Source organism: Malus domestica, chromosome 06 (assembly GCF_042453785.1).
Source record: "Malus domestica chromosome 06, GDT2T_hap1".
NCBI lineage: Eukaryota > Viridiplantae > Streptophyta > Magnoliopsida > Rosales > Rosaceae > Malus > Malus domestica.
Genome location: NC_091666.1, coordinates 21,096,762 through 21,115,831, shown reverse-complemented (window position 1 = coordinate 21,115,831; position 19,070 = coordinate 21,096,762).

The window sequence follows — 19,070 nt, the reverse complement described above, 5'->3', positions numbered from 1 at the left end:
GTTTAGTACGTGGGCCTCCAAACCTAGGTCGGCTAGGTCATAACGCAAGAAGTCAAGTCCTAATGCAATGAGGAGTCTCGGCAAGACCCGGAAGCGAATCCGGCTCGGTTAAGGACTAGGTTCACAATCCTAGTGAAAGTAGGACTGGTCGAGTTGGTACTGATCAGGAGAAGAAGACCTAGTCCGAGTAGGTTTTTAACTCGACCTTGGGGGGGCCGTTGCTATAAATAGAAGAGACTGCGCATCATTCAAGACCCCTGCAAATCAATACAAAACTGCCCTACGTAAACTCTCAACAACTTGAGATTTTTTCTTTCTTTTTCGCTGACACATCTTCCGTTGGCATCAACAGCACTGTGAAAGCAACCGGTGATATCTTAAGTCGGCATAGATAGCTCTGTCACCGTAGAATCAGCTGGTCTCGCAGCATCTTCCGTTGGCATCAACAGCACTACGGCGAGGACGGTTGATTACCTATCCAAGTCTCGGTCGAGAAGGATTTTCGAATCCTTATTGGTCGAGGTCATCTCATCAGCCTTCTCGGCAAAGTGAGGTGTTACAGTTATTACATTCGGCACATTGAGAGCCGAATTTGATATTGAACTTCGTAAGAATAGTAACCTTGTCTTCAGGTTCGAGAACCTAAGAGACCGAGACGTGTTCCTTTCTCGGCCGCAATCGCAAGACGCAGAAGTCAGCCGCGCACCCAACGCAACATTAACAAAATTTACTTCTCGGCCGAGCTCGGCCGACGAGTTGGCACGCCCCGCATTCACCGAAGGACGTAGTTAGCTTATAGATTACTCGGCCTGCGCGCCACGTAGGCTTGGTAGTTTCTAGGGTCAACAATGATATAAACTAGAAATATTGCATGTAATGGTATAAGTTCTAATTTTTGTTGTAGATTGAGAAGTTGAGAAGATAATTTGAATTGGAAAGCAAACAAGTCCTACCAAAGCAGCAGTCCGAAGTATCATATTCTAATATAATAAAATCAAATAATTAAATAAATAAAATTAAAAAAAATATTAATTTAATTATTTCGATTCGGTTCGGTTTGGTTTGGTTCGGTTTCTAGACCACCAAAACCGGACCGAACCAAAAGAGTTCGGTTCGGTTTGGTTTTTTCAATTTGGTTCGGTTTTTTCGTTCGGTTCGGTTTTTTCGGTTTCGGTTCGGTTCGGTTTTCGGTTTTTTGAACCCACCCCTAGGTTATAAAGGGCCATAATATATATATATATGCCTTACTTGAGAGAAAAATATAGTTTATAGAACGGGCTAATGTTTAATATATGTGATTGAATGTGTTAAAGCATTAGAGTGTTCGACAATTTTGTTTTGGAGTCTTTTGGAGCTTTGGCCAATTCAAGATAATGATTACCTTGAGCTTTTAGAAACATGTTATTGTCGGTTGATGCGTGTATATATATATATGTATATATATTTAATTGGCCTCGAGTTTTCAATAAGTATTTGACCCAAAAATTAGAAATCAATTAAATGGCTTGGATTGATGAACATATGTTTCTAAATAAAAATCCAAATATTTATCAAATTAGCTTATTAGCAGACTGATGCGTACTTACATACATGCATATATATATATATATATATATATATATATATGCATGTATATATATATATATATATGTATGTATGTATGTATACAAGAATATTAATTAACCTACAACCATGCATGATTCTTGTAATAGATTGACCGTCAAATAATTAGAAAACATCGCAAATATTCATAAATAATATTGTTGTTAATACAAAAATTCATGTTAAATGTATTTATAACGGTATTTAGTTGTTAGAAAAAGAAAATTATGACAAATTTCTTTTTAATTTTCAAGTTGTTAAAAAAAAAAGGTAAACGGGTGAAAAAAAAGAGTAAACGAGTTAAAAATGGGTAAACGGGTACGCGATTATGGTTAAATGGGTATGCGGTTATGTGTATGGTTAATCGTTTATAAACGATTATGGGTATGGGTATACCCGTTTATGTAAATACCCAACGGGTAAATGGTTATGCGGGTAAAAGCCTAAACAGTTATGGGTAAATAATAACGGTTACCCGCCCGCCATAACCGTTGCCCATTCCTAATTGGGTGTGTGGATAGTTTGATATTTTCCTTTGTATTATGTTTTTTTTTCATTCTATTTTTTTTTTTTTAATAATTTCAAATATTAATTAATTATATCCAAAAAATATATTTAATGATATTAAAATGGAGTCTGGGCGCCTGTGCCATATCCTTCTTTTAGTTTTTTCGCATCTCCTGTACTTTTTTATTGAATTTTACCTCAACCAAAATAATAATAATAATAATAATAATAATAAGCAAAAAGAAAGTTAGAAATGTAGACCATTGTAATACATGACCAACTATAGTGGTATGATTGCTTGTTTAAAATAAACTAGTAATAATATGATTCATGAACAACCATGTATCATTCCCATTTATTAGTTTTTTTCTTTTTTTTTTTTTTGGTGAAAGCAAACAAGTGTTTTTTGGACACGCAATATTATCTATATTAAGGGGGTAGGGGAGTGGGCTAAGCTTCATCATACGCCATGAAGGGTGAAGATGCACAAACTCGTTTACCCGTGAAACAACAAACAACCATAAGTAACCTAAGCATCAGTGCAATGCTAGCCAAAGGCTTTCCATGGTCAAGTTAGTAAGCCATATTTGAGACTCAATCAATAGGCAAGAGATTAGTGTACGATAATTGTGTTACTAGAGATGAACCCTACAATGCTGTATTTTCGAGAAAAAGTCATTTTAGGATATGAAATCGGTATTAAACCATGAGAATCTCATAGGATATTGCATCCTCTTAAGAGAGTAAGTACTTGCGGTGCACACAAAACCCAACATTGTAGGAATTCCAAGAATATAGAAAACTTGGTTGATTCCATACTATATTAGGTTTTTGTATCTTGTGAAACAAGCATGGTCAATCTTAACAAAGTCAAAGGACTTTGCCCACTAAACTAGAATAAGATGATGGTGGCATCGTTAATCTATCTGTGCAGCTACGTGTGTTGGAAATATGCCCTGAAAGTCAATATTTGGAAGAAATCTTTCAGGACAAATGAATCGATGTATGGATGATTCTTATACATCAAATGGCAAAGATACTAATTAGGATTATCTCAATAAACGATATATGTCCTAAATAGTGAATCCATGGACAATGGATCGATTGAAGAAGTAATCTAATGATGTTAAACTACAGAGACCTTCTTCACATAACCATTATGTCCAAAAGGTTCCTGGTCGTTGGATTGTCGGATGGATACTGACAATGCTTAGACCGGTACATACTGTATCCGCTTCAATTGGAAGGATGGAAAGTCTCATCCCATTCGTGTTGTGACACTAAGACAAGTATGTAGGTGCTCATTAAGGGAATGAGTTCACTGAACACAATCGAATCAGAGTACTTGCATGGAGGTCTACTCACATGTCAAGCAAGTAACTCAAATGGTTGGAATAATGTAAGTAATCCTTTGACCTGAGGCATCGTCGTTGTCTTGTGGTTAAGTACTTAATCTTTGATTATGTCAACGTCACTCTAATATAATGTCAACGGCATAGTTGGGGTTAAGCCACTTAGTCATGAAGGCAAGTGTATGCGCAACAAGGAATCTCTAATCCTCGATAAGAGAGGAAGAATACTCTAAGATATGATTCGGGAATCTTCGGCCGAAGTATCGAGCGTAATAAAGGAAAGCGTTCCTATACGACTCAATTGGATCATATAAGAAGGAATAATCACATTAGGGGTTTGACATGATATATCCATATCCTAATGATGTGATTGAGAGTATTGTATTAGAGAAGGATTGAATTACATTGTAATTCCAACTGACTAGGTTCTTCGAATAAACTTCTACATTAGCTTGGGTAGCTATGACATATGGTTAGATGTCACTCATAGCTTGTGAGTTCTTCTAGATGATTAGATGTAGTCGTCAAAGAAGAAAGGTGAATTAAAATGAGGTTTTAATTCACTAAGTGATTGAATTAAATATAAGCAATTGGATTGATGCCAATCACCTCACTGCCTTGCTAATTAGAACCTAAAAGATTGTTCACCACAACACTATTGTAGTGAGTAACTAATGGATGATGAAAACAATTAATTGGATTAATTATGTGTTGTGATTAATTTAGAAAAGTCTAGAGAAATCATAAAAGCGATAAAGATCGTTTTGGGCTTAAAGAAACGTTCGGGTTTAATTAGGCCCATTGGGCCTAAACCCATTGGGCTTTTATTCAAGCATTGGATGACTTGAAATAATAAAAGCCCAAAGCCCAAAAACAACACAAGAGGGCCGGCCATATTATGTGGGTTTTGGAGAGATATTTAGTCAAGTGTTGACTAGGTTTTCTTTTTGTCTATATAAGCAACTTTATAAGATATTGTTCATTAGGGTTTTTGTGTGTTAAAACAACAAAGAGGCAAAAGAAAAATAGCTCTCTAAACTACACAAAGGCCGGCCACCAAAGGGGGTTTTTACTAACATCTCTTACACCCTTTTGGTTATTCCTTCATCCTTCTCACTACACTAGTGGGTGAGGATCTTTAGAGGTTTCCTACTTTGGGAACTTGAAGAGAACCTAGGAGCACTCATTGTAACAAAGTGGAGGAGGCAAGGAGGGAAGCTAGGCTCAAGGATTTCAAGGAGCAAAGGGCTTGGAGGTGGTCCATCCTTGGTCTCAAGTCTAGATCAAGAGGTATAAGACTAACCTTCACTTTGTTCTTGATTCTTTAAAATGTTTTGATGCATTATATATAAACCTATGAACCTTGAAGGGGATTTGCATGACTATAGCTTTGATAATATGTTTTAAATGCTTCCGCTGCTTTCGTATATTAAATTTGATTTGAATATGCATGATAGTCATTATGAAATCCCATTCTAGAAATCTCATAAATTTCCCTTCAACGTGATGGAAGTTGTTGAGTTCATGCCCGAACTTCTAAGGTACTCGTATTCTAATATATCTTACTTCGGCCTGGAAAATCATGGTCCCACAATTGCCCTTAACAATGTATCTGAAGGAGTTATTCCCTTGAGAACATATAGTTATCCAACGACCATGTGTTTCAAGTTCTTCCAACACGTGGAAATCTGGCCTTGTATACGTCGCAAAGTAGTTGAGATGTTACGAAGGCGTGTAGATTTGAGAGTCGTGCCATAAATGTCGCAAAGATGAGAATGTCTTAATTGCATGTGCACGGTGGACAAGGAACTGTCCTTTACTTTCCCAATTGATTCTGACCATCAAATTCGTTGATCTCGAGGCAAGACAATCCGAATTCAATGGTAAGATGATTCTAAAATATCTTCTATCAATATATCAATATTTTCATATTTCTTCTATGTCTTCTTCACTTTTCAAAGTATCCAACCCTTAAACTTTAGCCAAGAAATTTTCCAAAGCTCATGTCTTCTTTTCATCTGAAACTTTTGCTTTCCAGTTCCTTTTTTCAATAACTTTATTTGAATCGATAACAACTTTTGTTGGGGTTGGAACAAAGGTTGGCACGATCAATTGCCCTTCCACAGTTATGGTACTTAGATTTCCATATTTGAAGGCAACAATATAGGTTCGTGGAGAGGTCCGCTAAAGTTTTGCAGGGCCTTTATCTGCTTCTCAACGACTACGAAGTTTGCATGGTTCTCAACCCGAGAAGTCATGTTGGTCCTCTATAATTTGCTAACATAGAAGTTCCAATAGTGAGAGCTTCATCATTCCCTGGGACGGTTGTAGAATCAAAGACTTAATTGCTCGCACCTAAAGTTGTAAAGAGGTTAGAAAATGGACTGTTCCTATCAAGGATGACAAAGGTGTTGGGAAATGGGTTGTTTCTCGTCGTAGTACTAACTAGCAAATGATACCTGCGCGATGCCGCGAGATTAAAAACCGTAAAAAAATTTTTGTACAAAGTACTATTTTCATACAAAAAATAATAATTGATGTGTATTTACATACTATTTACATGCAAAAGATTTAGTAGATAGTTCAAATAGTCAGCTTAATACAAACTATACGGAAGCCGCCTTGCAATATATGATTTGGGTAAATCTAAACAATTGAACTCATACACTGTTTGGGCCCAAAATAACAGTTTGGACCGAGTGTAGGGTCATTCTCGGCCCGGGAGGCCTTGCGACAAGAATACCACGGATCGTTCAGTACGTGGGCCTCCAAACCTAGGTCGGCTAGGTCATAACGCAAGAGGTCGAATCCTAGTGCAATAAGGAGTCTCGGCAGGACCCGGAAGCGAATCCGGCTCAGGTAAAGGACTAGGTTCACAGTCCTAGTGAAGGTAGGACTGGTCGAGTTGATGCTGATCAGGGAAAGAAAACCTAGTCCGAGTAGGTTTCTAACTCGACCTTGGGGGGAGCCATTGCTATAAATAGAAGAGGTTGCACATCATCCCAGGCCCCTGCAAATCAATACAAAAACTGCCCTGCGCAAACTCTCTCAACAACTTTGAGATTTTCTTTTTCCTTTTTCGCTGACACATCTTCCGTTGCCATCAACAGCACTGTGGAAGCAACCGGTGATATCTTAAGTCGGCATAGATAGCTCTGTCACCGTAGAATCAATCGGTCTCGCAGTATCTTCCGTTGGCATCAACAGCACTGCGGCGAGAACGGTTGATTACCTATCCAAGTCTCGGTCGAGAAGGGTCTCTGAACCCTTATTGGTCGAGGTCATCTCATTAGCCTTCTCGGCAAAGTGAGGTGTTACAGTTATTACATTCGGCACATTGAAAGCCGAATTTGATATTGAACTTCGTAAGAATAGTAACCTTGTCTTCAGGTTCGAGAGCCCAAGAGGCCGAGACGTGTTCCTTTCTCGGCCGCAATCGCAAGACGCAGAAGTCAGTAGCGCGACCTAACGCAACATCAACAAATTTACTCCTCGGCCGAGCTCGGCCGACGAGTTGGCACGCCCCGCAATCACCGAAAGACGTAGTTAGCTTATAGATTACTCGGCCTGCGCGCCACGTAGGCTTGGTAGTTTTTAGGGTCAACATTTTGGCACGCTCGGTGGGACCAGTGCTAAACTACGAAGTTCATGCCAATTGAAACACGATCGGTAAAAAAGAAAACAGCTATGGGAAAGTCGACAGCCGATTTGCCGAGTCAGAGCATAGGACAGAGTGTGCCACAGGCGCAGAATACCCTTAGCGCTGGTACACCTGAGTCCACGAGCGCGACTCGCCGAGAGAGAGAAGTTAATCTCGACGGTCAACTCCGTGGTTCAGAGATCCCTAACAGAAACACATGCGTTCTCAATGAAGGGATAATAGAGGAGTGCGACGAGGATGGTGGTGAAGGATCTGACCCACCAACGAGGTCGTTTCTCCGAAAGCGACTAGACGAGCAGTCTCGGTCAGTCGAGCATACATTCAGTCGAGGCATTGACAAGCTGCATGACGCGATACTCAGTTTCAACGATCGACAAACCAGGCTGCTCGAAATGCTGGTTAATAAAGTTGGTGGCAGCAGGCCTTTCGATCTTCTCCAACATTGTCCACCAGGAAACAACCCGGTACCGATTGTACCGGGCGAGCCTATTCCTGCTCCGCTCAAACCAATTAACTTGGAAAAAGGAGGAGGGTCGAATAGTAGGTCAGACGGAACCAACCAGAGGATCGAAGCAACACCTGTTGATATGACCGAAGTTCAGCGGATGATCGACTCGGCCATGAAGAAAGGGCCGAAGTTTCCCAAGTTTATTCATCCGTACCCAGCTTACGTGGAAACATTTGGATACCCGAAGGGTTTCAAGATCCCAGATTTTAGTCTTTTTGCCGGTGAATCGTCCCTGTCTTCGTTGGAGCACATGGCTCGTTTCACCGCGCAATGCGGAGATGTTAATAGTGATTTCCACAAGTTACGGCTGTTCAATTTTTCATTGACCGGCTCGGCATTTGCCTGGTACATCAATCTCCCTCCTAATTCCGTCCAAAACTGGGAGGAGTTGGTCGAGAAGTTCCACGAGCAGTTTTATCGGCCGGGGATGGAGATGTCAGTCTCTTCATTAGCACGGATGGCTCAAGCATCTGATGAATCACCAATGGATTATCTTACCAGGTTCAAATCGGCTAGGAATTGGTGCCGAGTGCCTTTACCCGAAGTCGAATTTGTCAGGCTTGCTTTGAACGGCCTTGACGTCGAATACAAAAAAAAATTCTTGGGGGCAAATTTTCGGGATATGTACGAATTAGCCCAACATGTCGAGCAGTATGATTATTTGCTCCGCGAGGAAAAGACTTCGAAGACTCCAACTCGGAGAACGATTTACAAGAACCCTACTGTCAATTATGCATCAACCGAGGATGAATGTGTTAGTGTGGATGCGGCTGAGATAGTGATAGATAAGCCATACGTTTGCAAGGCATTGACTCAGGTTGATTCTAGAGAAGCCAAAAGTCGCTCGGCCACTGAAGGAACATTGAAACCGTCAAAGGTTTATACTTTTGATATTACCAAGGCTGACGCAATTTTTGACCAACTGTTATCAGCAAGAATCATTAAGCTTCGGCCTGGTCATAACATTCCTAAGGCCGAAGAGCTTAAAGGAAAGGTGTATTGCAAATACCACAATTCGAGCAAACATACGACAAACAATTGCGTCGTATTTCGCGATAACGTCCAAAGCTGGATTGATAATGGCAAACTAAAGTTTCCTGAGAAGAGGATGAGTGTTGATACTGATCTGTTCCCCACGGCAACAGTAAATATGGTCGACGCGTACCTACCCAAGGACAAAGGGAAAGGCAAGGCCAAAGTGGTCGAAACGCAACGCCCGCGGAATCAGAATGTTCGGCCACGGTTCATGGCCGATTTTCGTTCAAACAAACCACCTACGGCTTTAACGGGGCCCGCTATTGTCAAACCTATGATGGATTATAGCACTGATGAAGACAGTGGGACGGCGGTTTTGTGCAGGAAATGTAGAGCGAAGGTCGACAGTGAACCAGAGGAGAAGCCCTCTTCGCAACCTGTGGCCACAACTCGGCAAAAGGTAGCCAATGAAGGCCAACATCACGGGGTTTTTGAGAGGCTCGGTCCTAAAGTACGGATGGAAGAGACACCCCCGGTCAGGCGGCGCCTCGATTTTGATGCTTCATTCTATGACGATGATTACTATAAGCGTAATTCTAGCAGTTCAGAATCATCGCAGAGCCAAAAGACCTTCAAGCCTCCCGAGCCTAGAGATCAGCATTGGTATACATACCATTCTTCGAAGGGTGTCTACACTGCGTTGTCCAAATCTCAGAAACGCCGGCATCAACGGATAGATTGCATGGCTCGCCGACGAGCAGCCCAAGAAACTTCGGCCCCTAAGTGGCGGCCGAAGGACACAGCTGCCACTGATGATGAGCGACCACCTCCAGCAATTATGTCAGAGTTGGCTCAGGGGAAACGGCTGGTCGATCAAGATGTCGAGACCATGTTTGAAGAAGCTGATAAACGGATCAAACTTCTCATTCGACCAGGGGAGATGAAGGCACGCCTTGAACATTTCAGGCAAGAGGCCGAAAGCAAATTATCCCCGCCGGCTATACAAGAACCTTTGGTCAAAATTCGACGGAATTTGCATCCCCCTTCCTTGGGGAGTCTTTGGAGTATATGCGAGAATTTCATAAGAAACATTCGGCCAACGATCTGTATGGTTTGCCGAAGGCATGCCAGGACACCATTGATCTGGTCTTGACTTGTCCGGATGCTGAGCGGATCATCCAGAAGACCTCAGATCCAGGATTGAAAGCAAGGTTCCAGCACATACGAGAAGCTCGTGTCCTTGGATTTGAAGTCGACCCGTACACCGATATCCATGCAGCCGACCTTCCTTTCTCGCTGAATGACCTTCAGTATTTACGATATCACTTTGAAGTATTTTCGGCGGTTTCTCTCTTCGGCCTTACGACCGATGAAATCGCACGTATTGCTCGTCTGGATGCTTATGTCGACACTAGGGATGCTCGGCTACACTACCAGGAGCAGGTTCAGGTTCTGACCCCAAGTACATTGTCAATCTCAACCTTACCTGATGCGGGCATGCAGAACCAACAAGTCGCCGAAGCAGCTCCGCCGAGTGACGTCATTGAAGAAGGGACAGAAGAGTCTCGTTGTCCGACTCTGACGACAACTGAGTCCGTAGTCGCCGACCAACCGAACGAGGAGGGTCTTGACCAGATGGGCCCGTCAGTCCTGGATAATATGGAAATCAGTATGGTCCATGTGTTACCTGCCGATTTTCAATCAAGCATGGCTTAACCAAATTTCCTCGATGGAGATGTGGTTACCGAGGAACCCGGCCATGTTGATTTTGTATCGATTGCCGAAGGCGAGTCAACAACAAAAGATGATAGCCTAAAGGCTACTTTGGCCGAATTGTTCCCTCGTTCATCATCGGCCAAGCTTCACCATTTAAAGCCATTATATGTGACGGCTCACATCGAGGGATATCCAGTTTCTAAAGTTTTTGTCGATTGTGGAGCTACCGTTAATATCATGCCTCTGAACATCATGAAGGCCTTACGCCGTTCAAATGACGAACTTATTCCGTCAGGAATCACAATGAGTAGTTTTGTCGGCGACAAATCCCACACCAAAGGTGTACTTCCGTTAACTGTGAATATTGCCGGTCGCACCCACATGACCGCCTTTTTCGTGGTTGATTCCAAAACCGAGTATAATGCATTGCTCGGCCGAGATTGGATTCATCAAACCAGCTGTATTCCTTCCTCATTGTACCAAGTGCTCGTCTTTTGGGACGGCAAATCGATCACTGTTCATCCGACCGATAGCCAGCCCTTCGAAGCTAACATGATCCAAGCACGGTATTATGACGATCACGTCGGTTACATTACTTTGCAAGGCTTCAATGAAGAGGGACGGCCGACTCGGATTTCCGTTCAGAAAGCTATCGAGGTTGGCGCCGAGACTGTCCAACAGGATTCGGCGAGACTCGGATTAGCCAACTTCCTCCCCGAAGCCGATGTTTGACACCGATCGGGAAACACGCCAGGCCGCGATTTCATCTACTATGGAACGACTGCTGGCCCATTGGTATACGATATCTAAACAACCCAATTCGGGCGTCAACCTCGTCGAGTTCCTTGCTGAGGGAGATAATGGGCCTGTATTATCTTTTGATAAAATTCGAGCCGCCCCGGCCGAGCTCGAAGATCGTCGGCCCCTAGTCAAGGACCCTTTAGAAGAGATTAATGTTGGGACGGCCGATGACCCACGGCTTTTGTTTATTAGTGCTTTACTTCCCCAACGAATGAAAGACGAGTTTCGTACCTTGCTTACGGAATTCAAAGATTGTTTTGCTTGGAGTTATCATGAAATGCCCGGCTTAGATCGTACTCTGGTCGAGCATGAATTACATATTAAGCCCGGATTTAAACCCTTCCGTCAGCCACCTCGTCGATTCTCGACCGAAGTACAACTCAGTGTCAAGGACGAACTAGTTCGGCTTTTGAAAGCCGGATTCATTCGGACAGCTCGATATGTCGAATGGTTGGCAAATATCGTTCCTGTATTAAAGAAAAATGGTGCACTGCGCATTTGCACCGATTTTCGAAATCTGAATCTGGTAACTCCCAAAGATGAGTATACAATGCCGATTTCAGATCTGTTAATCGACGCCGCGGCGAATCATGCGATCTTATCCTTTATGGATGGACATGCCGGGTACAACCAAATATTTATTGCCGAAGCCGATGTGCACAAAACTGCTTTCCGTTGCCCAGGGGCACTTGGCACTTACGAATGGGTTGTCATGCCATTTGGCCTCAAGAATGCCAGCGCCACGTACCAACGGGCGATGAACACCATCTTCCATGATTTAATTGGCACCATCGTCGAAGTTTACATCGACGATGTTGTCGTCAAATCTAAACGCCGACAGACACATCTGGACGATCTCCGACAGGCTTTCATCCGCATGCGTCAGCACAACCTCAAGATGAATCCTGCCAAGTGTGCCTTCGGTGTATCGGCCGGGAATTTTCTTGGTTTCCTCGTACATCATCGTGGAATTGAAGTCGATGAGAATAAGGCACGTGCAATCATCACTGCCCCACCCCCAACGACGAAGAAACAGCTCCAGTCTTTACTCGGACAGATCAATTTCCTCCGCCGATTTATTGCCAACTCGGCAGGAAAAATGAAAGCGTTTTCCACACTCTTAAAACTCAAGGACTCAGATAAATTTGTGTGGAACGACGAGCATCAGGCGGCGTTTACGCAAATCAAAGTCTCCCTCACGAACCCACCTGTCTTGGTTCCTCCCCGGCGCGGTAAGCCTCTTAAGCTCTATATCTCGGCGGCCGAAGAGTCCATCGGCTGCCTCCTCGCGCAAGATAACGACGCCGGACGGGAACAGGCTATTTTTTATCTCAGCCGTAATCTCAGTCAACCAGAGATCAATTATCCAGCCGTCGAGAAGCTGTGCCTAGCTGTTTTTTTCGCCGCCTCCAAGCTTCGGCATTATATGCTCCCATCGGTTACCCAGGTTATTGCGCAGACCGACGTCATCCGCTACATGCTCACTCGACCGATCGTAAAAGGCCGCATTGGGAAATGGACCATGGCACTGTCCGAGTTTAGCTTGCAATATGTAGCTCAGAAAGCCGTCAAGGGCCAAGCATTGGCTGATTTCCTTGCTCAACATCCCTCCCCATACGGTTTTGGGGGCAACGACGTTGACATCGGCATGGTTCAGACGCGCGACAACCACTGGACGATGTATTTTGACGGCTCCAGTACGTCGTCTTCGGCGGGCGTGGGAATTGTCATTCAATCCCCGAATCACGATCGTTGGTTCTTTTCGCTTAAGTTGGACTTTGACTGCACCAACAATCAGGCCGAATATGAAGCCCTAATCATCGGCCTTGGAATTCTCCATGACCTGCGGGCAACCCGCGCCCTCGTCCTCGGTGACTCCGAGCTTGTGATTAACCAACTTAATGGTTCCTTTCGGTGCATGAGTTGTACCCTGGCACCTTACCATATGGTCGCCAGCTATTTGGCCGAATCTTTCGACGGTATTACATTTCAACATATTTCCCGGTGTCATAATACCGACGCGGATGAATTGGCTCAAATTGCCTCCGGCGCACAACTCCCGGGGGGTAAACTAGGCCAAGAGATACCAGTGATACGGCAGTTATACCCAGCCTTGGTTAACCAGCAAATCCTCCGACGGGACGACGTGATACGCACCAGGGTTATGTCCTTACCTTCGTTGGTAGATCGGCAGGACTCTGTCGAGATTTGCACGACTGAGGTGATACCGGATGATTGGAGAACACCCATTATGCAGTACCTTGACAATCCTAACGGGAAACATAGTCGTAGGACACGGGTTCACGCCACGAACTATGTCACGTACCAGAACGAGTTATACCGAAAGGGTGAAGATGGTTTGTTATTACTATGCCTCGGCCCCCAAGAGAATGCTCGGGCGATCGCAGAGGTTCATGAAGGGGTATGCGGAGCTCATCAATCCGGACGGAAAATGCGATGGCTACTTCGACGACACGGCTATTTTTGGCCGAGAATACTGACAGATTGTATCGAGTTTGCACGATGATGCATACAGTGCCAAATCCATGGGCCTATACAAAGGGTCCCGGCCGAGTCACTACATTTGGTCATTAAGCCATGGCCGTTTAGAGGATGGGCCATGGACGTAATCGGCAAAATCACGCCGACTTCTGGAGCTGCTAAGCATGCATGGATAATAGTCGCAACTGATTACTTTACTAAATGGGTCGAAGCAAAATCATATGCCGAGTTAACATCTAAAGAGGTTTGCGACTTCGTGGAGGAACACATTGTAACCCGGTTCGGTGTACCAGAAACGATCATAACCGACAATGGAACAATCTTCACAGCCGAAAGGTTTAAAGAATACACGGCAAATTTGAAAATTTGGCTAGAACAGTCCACACCGTATTATCCACAGGCGAATGGGCAGGCCGAGGCAAGTAATAAAGTGTTGATCGGCATCCTCGAAAAAATAATAAAAGAAAGGCCTGGCATGTGGCATTTGAAGTTGAACGAGGCATTATGGGCATACCGAACGACGCCCCGGTTAGCGACCGCAACAACCCCATACGCATTAACCTACGGACACGATGCAATGTTACCAGTCGAGTTGAGCATAAATTCGTTGCGATTAATTGAACAAAGTAGTTTGTTTAGCGCCGAATATAATCAGTCCATGAGACAGGAATTAGAAGATTTGGAAGAAGCGCGGCTTGACGCTTACAACTTGTTGGTGGCACAAAAACAGCTTGCCGAGCGGGCCTATAATCAAAAGGTGCGACAGAAAACATTCGGCGAGGGTGAATTAGTGTGGCAAACGGTGTTGCCCGTAGGGCTAAAAGATCCTAGGTTCGGCAAGTGGTCGCCGAATTAGGAAGGGCCGTTCATTGTGCATAAAGTATACGAAAAAGGGGCGTATCATCTTAAAGACCGAACCGGTGTAGTGCACAGATTACCGATCAATGGGAAGTTTTTGAAGAAATACTATCCGGTCACATGGGAAATGCGGGAATAAACAAAATTATTTCATTAAGATTGATGAACATGTACAAGCTAAGTAAGTCAGTCAGGTTAAAACTAAGTACATTCAAGGGGAAGAAGGTAGGAGGGTGCTGAGAAGGGCCTTCAATTCCAACCACCGCACCTCGGCCATGATAACTTCAGCTTGCCGATTCTTCTTGTCCAACTTCAACCGCTCAACCCGCTTCGTTGTCGCCGCGTACTCAGTCAGGCGATCCTTTCCACCCGACTCGAAGTCTTTGGCAAGCTCGGACGCGACGGCCGACCGACGTTTTGCCAACTCGGCCATCTGACGGTCGAGCTCGGCTAATATTTCTCCTTTTGCCCTTAGAGCGTCGATTTTCGGACGGAGAGTGTCTTGAACGGCCGTGGCAGCTTGCAAGTCCTGTTCGGCCTTTAGAGCGGTCTGGAAGACATTAAATGTCTCCCGAACCCGCTCCAAGGCAGACGATGCCTGAATGATGGCATTTCCGCTCAGGCGACCGTCAGCCCCAAGATCGTTCAGACACACGCCAAGCATATCAAGACCGTTGCGCTCGAGTACTTGCGGCGCTGAAAGCGACAGAACTTCTCGCAGCTGGGTTAGAGCGGTTGGATCGGCAGCCTCAGTCGGAGCAGCCGAAGGGCCGGACTCGGCAGTTGTGCTGGAGATGAGGGCTTTGAATTCGACCTCCCACGAAGCCTGCGCGTAACAAATCAGTTTAGGCTTAAAGGAAGTCACGACAAGAATAGCAAGAAGGTTTCGTTTTTTTTTAACCTGCCGAGAGGAGACCTCGGCCATGTCTCCAAGATCGTTGTTCGAACCTAAAGAACTCAATGGCCGAGCCCAGTGTCTCAGGTTGCTTCTCAGTTCACGTGGCCGATGGAGGTTATCTACGTTTGATGGCCACTGAGGCGGCCAAGAAATATAGATAACGCCCTTCGGCGCATAGAATTGTCGGTGAAAAGAATGTACAGGCACCTGACATTTATTATTTTCCTCGTTTAGAATTCTAAAAAAAAAAAAAAAAAAAAAAAAAACAATCAAGGATAGATGGTCGAAGGTACTCACGAAGGCCGAGGTAACCTCCTGTGGAGGAATATGGAAGCCCTGGTCTTGAGGATGAACGGGCGAGTCCGCCGTTGCCTCAGGTTCCTCGAGCGGGCGTTTGCCCCGGTCGGCTGCAGATGGGCCGACTGGAACAGCCGTTTCGAATGAGGCAGGGACATCCTGGTCCTGAGAAGGAGCGAGGGGTTCGGCCACCGCCGTCGGTTCCTCGACTGGGCGCTTGCCACGATCATCCGTGGAGGGGCCGGATTGAGCCACCATCTCGGACCTTGGGAAAGGTTGCCGACGAGAGTGAGGACAGTCTGCCAGCGGGACCTCGTCGCTCCCCTCACTCTCTTCCAGAATGAAGACCGAGGGTTTTGGATTTTCAGGGGCTGTTCCCTCGGTCGTAGAAACCACCTTTTTGGAGCGGATGCTTCCTCGACGGAGGGAGGCACAACTGGTGTACCAGTTCCAGAGATAGGCCGCGTTCGAACTGTCGCTGCGGCCGGGGCGGGCTGTTTTTCGACCGAGGGTTGAACAACGGCAGGAGGAGGGGAAACACTGGGAGTCGTCGCCCCTGTAGTTTGACTGGAGATTACGTGGATCTCCCGTGCGCCCTTCTTTGCCAGCTGTTTTACCCGCTTGGCAGGCGGCGGAGGTTCGATGACCGGATCGGCCTCTGGGCGAGGTCGTTTGGTCAGCACGGCCCGACCAGCAGCTTTACCCCTTTTAACCACGGCCGATTTTTTCTCGACCGTGGCCGCGGCAACAGCCTCCGCTTTTCTCGAAGGCCGACTACCTAAAAGGATAAAAACAATTCAGTGAGGCAAATCAATATGCAAGGTTGAAGAAAAAAAGGAGAAATAAAGCAACTACCTTGGGGTTGGGGGGCAGAAGACTTTTTAGGTCGACCACCAAAAAGTGTGTCCACAATGGTATCGACCAAGACCCCGAAAAACCGTTGGGTATAACTGTCCCACCAATCACCGAAGGTGTTGGTGCAAAGGGTCTCTGGAGTGGCCGGTCGAAGGCGAAATTTCTGGCACCGTTCCTGTAACTCCTTCTTGGCGTCGGCGCACTCCTTCTCTGAGGAGCCAGGTTCGCGTCCGCGACTTAGGACTGACCGAGAGGAGAGAAGGGGGACTGGGCTACCTTGGAGGTAGCCAAGCTGCCGAGCAAAGAAGTTGGGATGATATACTTCCCAACCCGCTCGTTTTCCATCGCAACCGAGGGGGAGGTCGCGAGCAAGCACGAATGACCCCCAGGACTGACGAAGGTCGGCGTCTTCATCTGCGCTCCACGCCGATATAGGTAGCCTGACCGAGGAAGGATATGCCCGACGACGACATATCAGGAACTCATCGTTGGAGAGATCGTCGAGGGCGAAAAAGAATTTAAATATTTCTTCGGCTCGGTGAGGGGGTATTGGTCGAGAGGCCAGCTGAGGTCCAAACGCCTATGTGGGTGAGAAATCGACGATTGCTGGCCGAAATGAGGCGAAATACACTTGGAGCCAGAGTAGAAAGACCTAGAGAGGACCATTCTGGTATGGGTCAATTTTGTGCAGGGTCGTCTCAGCCAGGCAACGGAAGAGGTGGGCCAAGATGTTGGGGCCAAGTGCCAGAACATGACCGCTAGCCAGGGCCTCGGCCACTGGCATATTCTCGACCAGGCATTTGTTCGATTTGGTACAACAAATGTACTTGTTGTACCAGTAGAAAAGGAAAGCTTCATGTTCCCCTTCCCGCAGGGCCTCTTCTCCTCGGCCAGCGAAATGGAGATAGAGGGTGTTGTAGTTGAAGAAGTTCTTGTGGAGTTTCTGAACGTCTTCTTTTGAGGGGATATGACCCTCACGACTCAACGTCTCAAAAGCTCGTCGGTCGAAAAGTGTCTTCAGGTCGAGATTCGACCGATATCCGGAGAGGGCAGCATCGATGGGGATTCCAGTTGCTGAAGTCCCCAAGATGGCAGTGACATCAAGAATGGTGGGGCCGATAGGACCAAGGGGGAGAACCATGGTGTTGGTGGCCGAACACCAGAAGCATAAGGCGGCTAGGAGAAGCTCCTTGTCGAGAACGATGTCCATAGATGAAAGAAGGATGGCGTCGTAAAGGCCGAGGACTTTCCATTGCTCGCCGAAGAGCTTCTCCATTCGGACGACCCAGGCTGCCCAGGTTGTAGTGGTCGAAAGCCAGGAGCCTTGGGGTTTCGCTGCCTCCCATCTTGACCATTCAAACCCTTGGAACAAGGGTGACAAGCAGTGTTCCTGAAGAAGTTCGGTGATAGTTGATGGTACGGTTGCTTTGAAGAGAGGGCCCAAGATTTGGTGGATGGTGCTCATGTCACTTTCAAACCGTATAGTCTTGATCGAGCTCCGATCAAGAATCTTCTGATGCTGGTCACATTCCTTGGAAAGCTTGGAGATGAAGGACGCCATTGTAAGAAGGAAGCACGGTGTAAAAGGGTTTTCTAGGTAGGGAGATTTGAAGACGAAGACTTGAAAAAGAAAGGTGCTGGAAAATAAGAGCGAGAGTTTTTCAGAAAGTTTTGGGAGCGTAAAGTGCGAATGAGAGATTTTCAGTATTTATAGGCTTTTGGCAGGAAGGGTAATCGTTTGAAATTCAAAACAAAGGGGCAAAATCGACCGAAAGAATCGTTGATCATGATGAACATTTGGGAAATGTAGTTGAGAAGACCGAAGGTTTCAGATGTTGGGGCGCACGATTGCGTGTGACGACGAAATTAATGGCGGAAGACGTTTCGACGCCTGCACGATGACAAGTGGGCTCACGAACTGAGATAGTGGTCATAATGTCGACGGTTCAGGCAGCCGCACGCCTTGGACGTCATCATTGGGGTTGGCCGTATTAAAGGACGCCACGTGGCAAGTTTGGTTAGCAGGATCAAGATCGTGCAATCGTGTTCAATAAATGCGCCTTGGAACTCGGGCATTAGGGTTCTGAGTGACAGATTCGCTTCTTCAAGGCCGAAACTCTGCCAAAGAATTCAGGCCGAGGACCTCAGAAGCGAGGGGGCAATGTTTGGGCCCAAAATAACAGTTTGGGCCGAGTGTAGGGTCATTCTCGGCCCGGGAGGCCTTGCGACAAGAATACCACAGATCGTTCAGTACGTGGGCCTCCAAACCTAGGTCGACTAGGTCATAACGCAAGAGGTCGAATCCTAGTGCAATAAGGAGTCTCGGCAGGACCCGGAAGCGAATCCGGCTCAGGTAAAGGACTAGGTTCACAGTCCTAGTGAAGGTAGTACTGGTCGAGTTGATGCTGATCAGGGAAAGAAAACCTAGTCCGAGTAGGTTTCTAACTCGACCTTGGGGGGAGCCATTGCTATAAATAGAAGAGGTTGCACATCATCCCAGGCCCCTGCAAATCAATACAAAAACTGCCCTGTGCAAAC